Source organism: Phocoena sinus, chromosome 3, assembly GCF_008692025.1.
Source record: "Phocoena sinus isolate mPhoSin1 chromosome 3, mPhoSin1.pri, whole genome shotgun sequence".
In the NCBI taxonomy this organism is placed as follows: Eukaryota; Metazoa; Chordata; class Mammalia; order Artiodactyla; family Phocoenidae; genus Phocoena; species Phocoena sinus.
The window spans coordinates 952,816-961,852 of record NC_045765.1 but is presented as its reverse complement, the minus strand read 5'-3'; the positions used below and the strand labels follow the sequence as shown (position 1 = coordinate 961,852).

General features: G+C 54.6%; 1 long non-coding RNA gene across 5 annotated transcripts; it reads left to right on the top strand.

Moving 5' to 3' along the window:
• The first annotated feature begins 118 nt into the window (after positions 1 to 118).
• On the top strand, positions 119 to 6,773 carry LOC116751343. 5 transcript variants are annotated; one of them, XR_004349236.1, is made up of 4 exons: positions 119 to 321; positions 993 to 1,497; positions 3,623 to 3,757; positions 5,224 to 6,773. It is a non-coding gene; the product is annotated as an uncharacterized LOC116751343 (long non-coding RNA). The 5 variants fall into 5 exon arrangements; XR_004349237.1 differs by having other exon boundaries at positions 4,648 to 6,773; XR_004349238.1 differs by having other exon boundaries at positions 3,623 to 4,794.
• Positions 6,774 to 9,037: the final 2,264 nt, after the last annotated feature.

The window sequence follows — 9,037 nt, the reverse complement described above, 5'->3', positions numbered from 1 at the left end:
GGCCAGCCTGGCGGCTGTACCAAGCCCCACCCCCGCAGCCGACCAATGGGGAGCCCGCGTTCGCGCCACGGCCCCGCCCCTTCCGCCCGGCCGGGCGCAGAGAGACAGGCGGGCGCGCGCTAGGCTGACTGAAGAGCGCGGGCGGGCCTGCCGGCTCGAGGTGGGCGGCGACGGCGGCGACCTCCATCTTCCGGCCCGTGCTCCCGCCGCCTCCTGCCTGCGCCTGTCAGGCCCGCTTGGCTCTCGAGGCCCCTCCCCGCCGAGGCCCTGAGGAAAGCCTCGAGAGCCTTCCAGAACCTTCCATGGCCTGAGGCGCCTGAGGTGAGGCGTCGCGGCGGTTCCGACCCGTGCCCACCAGAGGGGTGGTCGTGCGTTTCGCACATGACCCACTTGTGTGGGCGGTGACCCGGGAAGCAGGTACCCCGCCGGCCGCGTCAGTGCGGTGGTCGCCGTGGGGTCGGTGTGAAGACACAGTGTGCGGTTCAGGTGTGTGAAGTGGCGACCCCACAGACGGCTGCACACGCTAGTGTGTCCCCTCCGCCCGGAACCAGAGTGTCTGTTGGGTCGAAGGCAGAATTCGGGGTTCGGCGTCTCGTGGCGTCGCGTTCGGGAGCCGGTTCTGCTCGGCCCGCTTCGTTTGGGGAAGTTTTGTGTCAAACGCGGCGGGTCGCGAGGGGCCCGTGGACACCGGTGCAGCCCACGCAGGGCCAGGTGGCCGATCGCCCCGGTCATGCGGCGGTCGGAGTCCCTGTTCACAAGATCAAGGTGTTGAGCGGGGTCCCTTCGTGGCCTCCTTAGGGCCCCGAATGCATGGAAACACGGCGGGGCGTCTCAGTCCACAGGCCATTTGGATGCTCTCTGAGAAAATACAGATTCCGCCGTGGTGCAGGCTGGGTCGCTCAGGGGTGTGTGTGTGTGTAAACACGTCTTCATCTTTGACGTGGTTCATGGTTCAGCAACAAACATAATACGTTTTTTCTGCCATCATCCAGTTAGCAAAGGTGAGAGAAATCCTCAGGCCCGGCCCCAGCGCGGGATGTGAGATGGGCAGCCGTAATTCGGGGCTGCTGAGACGTGTGAATTGGTACCTTTCTGGAAAACGACTTGACGTTATCTGTCAAATGCCTCGAAAACGTTGCAGACCGTCCAACCCTGCAATTTCCACTTCCAGAGATTTATCGTGAAGATATAATCAGATGTGCACAAAGATGGGTGTGCAGTGATGTTTTCTGCAGCGTTACTTATATCGTGGAAAAAATCAGGAGGCCCTGAGATGTCCAACAGTAGAGGTGTGGTTAGCTAAAACATGATCGAAGTTATTTTTTGAAATGTCTTCGGTAACAAGAAATATTTATGATGCATTTCCAGTAGAAGGGGAAAAACTTTTAATGAAAGCCAAACAGACTTCTGAGAAGGGTGGATCTTGTCAAAGGATGTTCCCTCACTGACTCTGCCAGTCATTTGTGCTGCTTCAGAAGTAGACCCTTTGGTGCAACTGTGAGTCTCGATGATTTGGGGTGTGTGCTTATTCTTTTTTTTTTTTTTTTTTTTTTTTAATTTTTATTTATTTATTTATGGCTGTGTTGGCTGTTCGTTTCTGTGCGAGGGCTTTCTCTAGCTGTGGCAAGTGGGGGCCACTCCTCAACGCGGTGCGCGGGCCTCTCACTATCGCGGCCCCTCCTGTTGCAGAGCACAGGCTCCAGATGCGCAGGCTCAGTAATTGTGGCTCACGGGGCCAGCCACTCCGCGGCATGTGGGATCCTCCCAGACCAGGGCTCGAAACCATGTCCCCTGCATTGGCAGGCAGACTCCCAACCACTGCGCCACCAGGGAAGCCCTGTGCTTATTCTTTAAACGAATGTTTGAGAGACTACTTGGTGACAGGAACTGGGCATACAGCGGTGAGGAGAATAGCACTCAGGGAACTCAGCCTGATGGAGAAGACATTTAATAAAATCACAACTAAGACTGAAACACTTTATGCTGGCACTACTATAAGTAAGCACTTTGCAATTATTAATTTTATTTAATGCAAGAACCCTAAAATGTTAGTATAATAATCGGCCCCGGGACTCCCCTGGTGACGCAGTGGTTAAGAATTTGCCTGCCGGGCTTCCCTGGTGGCTCAGTGGTTGAGAGTCTGCCTGCCGATGCAGGGGACACGGGTTTGTGCCCCGGTCTGGGAAGATCCCACATGCCGCGGAGGGGCTGGGCCCGTGAGCCATGGCCGCTGAGCTTGCGCGTCCGGAGCCTGTGTTCCGCAACAGGAGAGGCCACAACAGTGAGAGGCCCGCGTACCGCAAAAAAAAAACCAAACAGAATCCACCTGCCAATGCAGGGGACAAGGGTTCGAGCCCTGGTCCGGGAAGATCCCACATGCCGTGGAGCAGCTAAGCCCGTGCGCCACAACTACTGAGCCCACGTGCCTAGAGCCCGTGCTCCACAACAAGAGAAGCCACCACAATGAGAAGCCCACGGACCGCAATGAAGAGTAGCCCCTGCTCGCTGCAACTAGGAGAAAGCCCGTGCGCATCAACGAAGCCCCAAGGCAGCCATAAACAAACAAATAAATAAAAAGAATTATACCGTTAGTATGATGCATTTAAAGATAAAAAATAATAATCAGACCAGTTGTTTTGGTTATCACTGTACAGCAAAGGACCATGAAGCCCATTAGCTGAAAGAACCGAGTTGTTTGCTCACAGTTGTGCAGTCTGGCCTGGGTTCAGCTGCGTGGTGGTTCTGCTCATCTCGCCAGTGGCCACATGGGTGCTTGTGTTCACCTGGCGAGTCAGCCAGAGCCTGGGCCTGTCAGGTTTGTCTCTCCACGTGCTCTCAGGGCCCGGCCCCTCCACATTCTCGCTTCAGCAGGAAAACAGACTTGTTGCCTACACGGCTGCTCAGGGTTCCCAAGAGCACAACGGTGGACACTGCCAGTCCTTCTTAAGGTGTAGGCTTGGAGCTGGCATGGCCTCAGTTCCACCATGTTATCTTGGTGAAAGCAACTCACAGGGCCAGTTCAGATATAAGGGGAGAGGATTATACCAGCAGATGTGATTCATTGGGGACTTTCAAGGAAACTGAGATAGAAAGAGGTTAAGTCACCTAAGGCAGAGCTAAGACTTGAAACAGGAAGTCCCGCTCCAGAGTTCAGATTGGTGGGTGGGGATCAAGGAAATAACGTTTAACCCTGAAACCTGACGTCTGAATGGGTTGGGAGAGAGCTTTCAGAGCTTAGGGAACTGTGCAAAGGCCCTGGGGTGGCAGAAGGCCCAACTCGTCAGAGGAACTAAGTGAAGCCTAGTGAGGCCAGGACCAAGGTGGAGGTAGAGTGACACAGAGGAGTCCCTCGAGGTTTGGATGTGCCCTAGGAAGATTTTTTTTCTATCTTATTATTTTTAAAATAATTATAGATTATACAGAAATTTGCAAAAGTAGTACAGAGAGGTCCCTTGTACCTGTCACCCAGCTTCCTCCAAAGGTTATCTTATGTAACTATAATATAGTATCAAAACCAGGACAGTGACATGGGGACAGTGCGTGTAGACTTCTGAGTCATTGTATCTCTTGTGTGGATTTGTGTAACCACCAGTCAAGATACAGGGCATTTCTCTCCCCACAGAGAGCTCCCTGCGGCTACCCTGGGTAGACCCCCACCTCGCTGCCACGCCTCACCCCGGGCACTAGGACTCTTCTCCATCTTCGTCATCCTGAGAATGTTCTACAGAAGCGACAGTGCAGCACGGAACCTTTGGAGGTGCGTTTCTCTTACTCAGTGCAACACCCAGGCGATGCCTCCAAGCCCTCAAGTGCATCGGGACTGCCTTCCTTTTTGTTATCGAGCAGTATTCCATTCTGTGTGTGCTGGATAATCTCCCTATCTTAAGGTCCCTAACCTCAGTCCCATCTGCAGAGTCCCCTTGCCATCTCACATGATATATACAGAGTTTCCAGAGATGAGGGTGTGGACATCTTTGAGGCCCGTCTGCCCGCTGCAGGGATCGAGGGGCAGTGGGGGGGCCTGAGTCACCTAGGCCTTGGATGTACCATGTCTGCCCCATGTCCCACGAATCCAAACATACCCACCCAGCTATGCCTAGGTGCAGGCCGGCTGGGAGAGTTGTCCTTATTCTGGGGGCCACGTGCCTAATCAAGAATGGGGTTCTTCTATTTGAGGGAGAAGGGATATTGGAGGGCAGCTGACAAACTGTCACAGCAGAAGCCATCCACACCTCACCCCTGTGTAACTCAGAGCAGCGTTGTTGTTACTTGGGACCCTTACCATAGCATGTAAAATAGAGGGGAGGCTGGTGCTGTGACTCTGGGGGGCCAAGAACAAACCCCAATGAGAAAGGCACCTGCGTGTCCTGAATCGCTCCTGCTGAGACCCCAGGTGCCAACGGCCACACCTCAGGCTGTTGTGCCAGTGGCCTCCCGTTGGCCGTTCTCCACCCCGTCTCCCCGCTGCTGTCAGTGTCTTTAACTGGGTGGCAGGCAGAATCCTAAGCTGGTCCCCAATGGCTCACGCCCTTGAGCGTGGGTAGAACCTGCGATGTGATGAGCACCACATCCTGATCATATGATACTCTGGTAAAGGCAAAGGGATTTTCCCGATGGGATGAAGGTCCCTAATCAGTTGGCCTGTAGTTAATTAAAAGGGAGATTATCCTGGCTGGGCCAGCCAGATCGAAGGAGCCATTTAGAAGAGAAAGAAGACTGGGTTCTCCCGGAGGCTGCAGAGGCTCTCCTGTGGTCCATGGGGTAGGAAGATGCCATGCGTTATGCAGCTCCCAGGTAAGGAACTCAGCCAACAACCTGTGAACTTGGAAGAGGCCCCAGCCTCGGATGCAACACAGTCCCAGGGGACACCTGGATCACCACCAGGGGACCCTAGCAGAACACCCAGCCACACGTTCCCGGCCTTTGACCCACAGAAACTTTCAGATGGTGTTGTTTTAAGCTGCCATTTGTGGTAACCTGCTGCAGTGCAGGCGTCCCTTGGTCCACTGAGGCAGAGTTCCCAAGTTCCCTCTCCCGCCTTCCTCCGTTTCTGTTCTCTCCAGGGCCACCTCCCCCTCTAGTCCCAGCTCAAGTTTCGTGAAACCCTCCCTGGGAGCCCAGCCCAGGGAGCGGGTTCTCCCTGGGAGCCCACGGCTGGTCTGAACCTAAAGCATGGTGGTCACTGGCACTGTTCCCGTCTGTTAGGTTCTCTCTCCTCCATAGGGCACGTCCTGCCCACTTGATGCAGACGTGGTCAGGGCGCTTGCTTTGGCTGATGAAGTGTGAGCAGAGCACCGTGGCCAGCATGCATGTCCCCTCATCCCCTTTCTGTCCACCCTGGGGACCGGCTCTGCCCCGCCAGCCGGGCCCAGGAGTAAGGAGGATGGTGATACACAGATGAGCGCCACCAGCTCTGGCGGACAGCTGGTGGATGAGTTCCCGTGGCTGCAAACAGTGACATCCCTGACCCCACACTTCCGGAGACATCTGAGATCGAGGTGTGGGCTGCGCTGGTTCTTTCTGGGGGCTTGAGGGAGAATCTGCCCCACACCCCTCTCCCCGCTACTGGGGGCTCTGGCAATCCTTGACTTGTGGACACATCCTTCCCCTCCCTGCCTCCATCTTCACATGGCTTTTTCTCCCTGCCAGGTGTCCCTGTGTCTCCTCTTACATGGACACCAGCTGTTGGATTTAGGGCCCACCCTAATCCAGTACGGCTTCATCTCAACTAATTACATCAGCACAGACCCTATGTCCAAATAAGATCACATTCTGAGGTTCTGGGTGGACCTGAATTTGGGGGGGGGGGGATGATGTTCAACCAAGTCCCACTAGTGTCTGTGAGAAACGAACCTTAGTTGTTTATAGATGCTGAGCTGCGGGGTGTTTGTCACTGCAGCACCACCGTCCGAAGCCTTGCTGATTTACGCTGTAATGTAATTATTTGTCTACATACTCGTCTACCCGAGACGCTGACCTCCCACTGACAAGAGACAGTGTGTGTTTCGTTACTGTATCGTAGAGGATGGTTGGGGAAAAAATTAATTTTACCAGCTGGTATCAGAACTCATTTTAGAGACCGACTGGGCTTGTTTAGGAAAATACCGTAATTAGTATTAGGGGACGGTGAGCGAGGCCCTGAGGACGTGAGATGAAAGGGCCCACAGGGAGACAGCTAAACTCTGCATGAGAAAATAGCTGCATCCTGGAGGAGAGGGAAAGGAGCCACGAGAGGTGGGGACCCGTGGAGATCAAGAGACAGAGAGACACGGCGGGAGACGGCGGAGCAGGTTGGGGTCAGGGACCTCCGACATCCCATTCGCGGGCCTCAAGCCACGAGGCGGGATTGGCCTGAGCCTTGAGGAGCTGGAACAGCTAAGCTAAAGCAGAGAACTGGCCTGCCCGGCCCAGCCCAGCAGCCTGCTGGGGCCCAGCTGCCCGGCGCCCCGGGCAGCACCTGGAAGGCGCGCGGCACAACCGGGTCCAGCAAAGATGAATGCTAGCGTGGTTGCTGGAAGGCGCCCGCGGTTCACAAGAAACCCAAGGAGAGCCAAGCTAATTAAAACAAGGAGACCCTAATGTGCCCAGGTCCCCACAGAGCCGAGGCCCAGCTCACCTGGTACTGCCGTCAGCCAGACGTGGGCGCAGGGCCGAACTGGAGGGAGGGCACGTGGGCTAACGTCATGTTCTTTGGCTCTGTCTGGCTGCCTCAGGCCGGTATTACTTCCGTGTTGTTCTGTTTTTAAAAAAAAAAGTAAAAAATTTTAAGACCACCAACATAATGCTAGCTCTTCTGTGATCTGTGTCCGCCTCTGTCTAGGCCCCAAGGGGTCGTCAAGTGCTGCTGAGCTAACTGCTCTTTGCCGTACCGTGTTGACCCCCATCCCCACAGCTGCCCCACTGCCAGCTGTCCCGGGAGCCCAGACTCCTCACTTGGCCTTCAGGCCTCATCCATGGCTCTGCTGACCACTGTGAAGGAGCCGTGTGCCCTTCTCAGCACTGACCCCATTGTGCAGTGACCAGCTTTAACGCCAGGGTAGGGTCTCCCCCTGCGACTGCTGATGCTGAGGCCAGTCGTTTTCGGGGGGGTGGGGCGCAGGCACTGTGGGGTGTAGAGCAGCATCCGTGGCCCCCATCCACTTGATGCCAGGGGCACCCTCAGTCGTGACAACCACATATGTCCCCAGACATGGCCCAGTGTCCCAGGGGAGCAGAATCCCCCTCGGGTGAGGCCCACAGCCATAGACTAATTGCATCCCTGCCAGCAGTCCTGGAAGTAGCCGCGCCTGGGTCAGTTTGCTCCCTGCAGTGTCCTCAGGACGAGCCCTGCACCTGCACCCAGGGTGTGCTTGACTACTGGTGTCTGAACAAATGAAGGGAAAGGCAACCCTCACAGCAGGCAGATTTCCTCCAGAACTTCCCTGTGTAGGTCAGCCCTGCCCTTTGGGCGGGGGCCACAGCAGGAGGAGGGGAGAGCCCAGGGGTCAGGCGGCCTGTCCCGGGACGTCCTTCACCAGCTCCCGATGTCAGCCCACCCCATCTTTCTCCCTCCGCCATCTCCTGGCATTCCCAACCTGATTTTGGCAAATGGAACTTGGTTTTCCTCTTCACGCAAAACCTTCCTGCCTGAGACCCGAGACAGTCCAGCCACGCACCTCAGTAACCAGCCGTGTGCATTTGGTACATGGTAATTCTCCGGGCTCAGGACTTGGTGCCATCCACGGGGGCTGTGCTGGCAGGGGACTAGCACCTCAGATGAAATGCTAACGGGGCAGCAGCTGGAGTGCCTGGACCGGGAATCCCAACACAACATAGATCCCGTCTGTAGAGCGCTCCAGCTACCCCCGGCCTTGGAGAGAAAAGTGTGTCACTAGACAGGGATGCGGCCCCTCTAGAATCTGGAAAAGGCAGGAGCCAGAGTCTCCCCTGTAGCCTCAAGAAAGAAATGCAGCCCTGCCCACACTTGGATTTTAGCCCGTGAGACCCATGTTAGACTCCTGATTTCCAGGACTGTGAGAGAATCAATGTGTGTAGTTTTAAGCCTTTGAAAAAAATTGCAGTTGTGGACAATGGAATGAGAAGAAAATTATCCGTGCTTTCTAATCCCCATTTTATGTATTTCCAACCCACCTTTATAAATACCAAAAATATGAAGCATGGTGATATTACTAAGAACACAGTTCAAAAACACATACCATCTCACACCCATTAGGATGGCAAATACTAAACAACAACAAAAACACAGGAAATAACGAATTGGTGAGGATGTGGGGAAATTGGAACCCTCTTGTGTGGCTGGGGGGAATGAAAAAAGTACAGCTGCTGTGGAAAGTCTGCAGGGTCCTCAAAAATTTAAACATAGAATCACGATATGCTCCAGCAATCCCACTCCTCAGTACATACCCAAAAGAAGGGAAATTAGGGACTCAGAGATATTTGCATACGCATGTTCATAGCAGCATGACTCACAACAGCTAAAAGGTAGAAACAACGCAAGTGTCCATGGACGGATGATGGATAAACACAGTGTGGTCCATCTACACACTGGCATGTTATTCCGCCTTAAAAGAGGAGCGACTTCCCTGGTGGCGCAGTGGTTAAGAATCCACCTGCCAATGCAGGGGACATGGGTTCGATCCCTGGTCCAGGAAGATCCCACATGCCGCGGAGCAACTAAGCCCATACGCCACAACTACTGAGCCTGCGCTCTAGAGCCCACGAGCCACAGTACTGAAGCCCGCTCGCCTAGAGTCAGTGCTCCACAAGAAGCCACCGCAATGAGAAGCCCACGCACCACAACGAAGAGTAGCCCCCCCACTCGCCGCAACTAGAGAAAGCCTGCACGCAGCAACAAAGACCCAATGCGGCCAAAAATAAAAATAAATTTAAATAAAAAGAGGAGATTCTGACACCTGCTACAACGTGGATGAACCCTGAGAACGTGATGCTCAGAGAGGCGCGCTGACACAGAAGGACAAATACTGTCTGGTTCCACTCACATGAGGTCCCTGGAGGAGTCAGATCCACAGAGACAGGA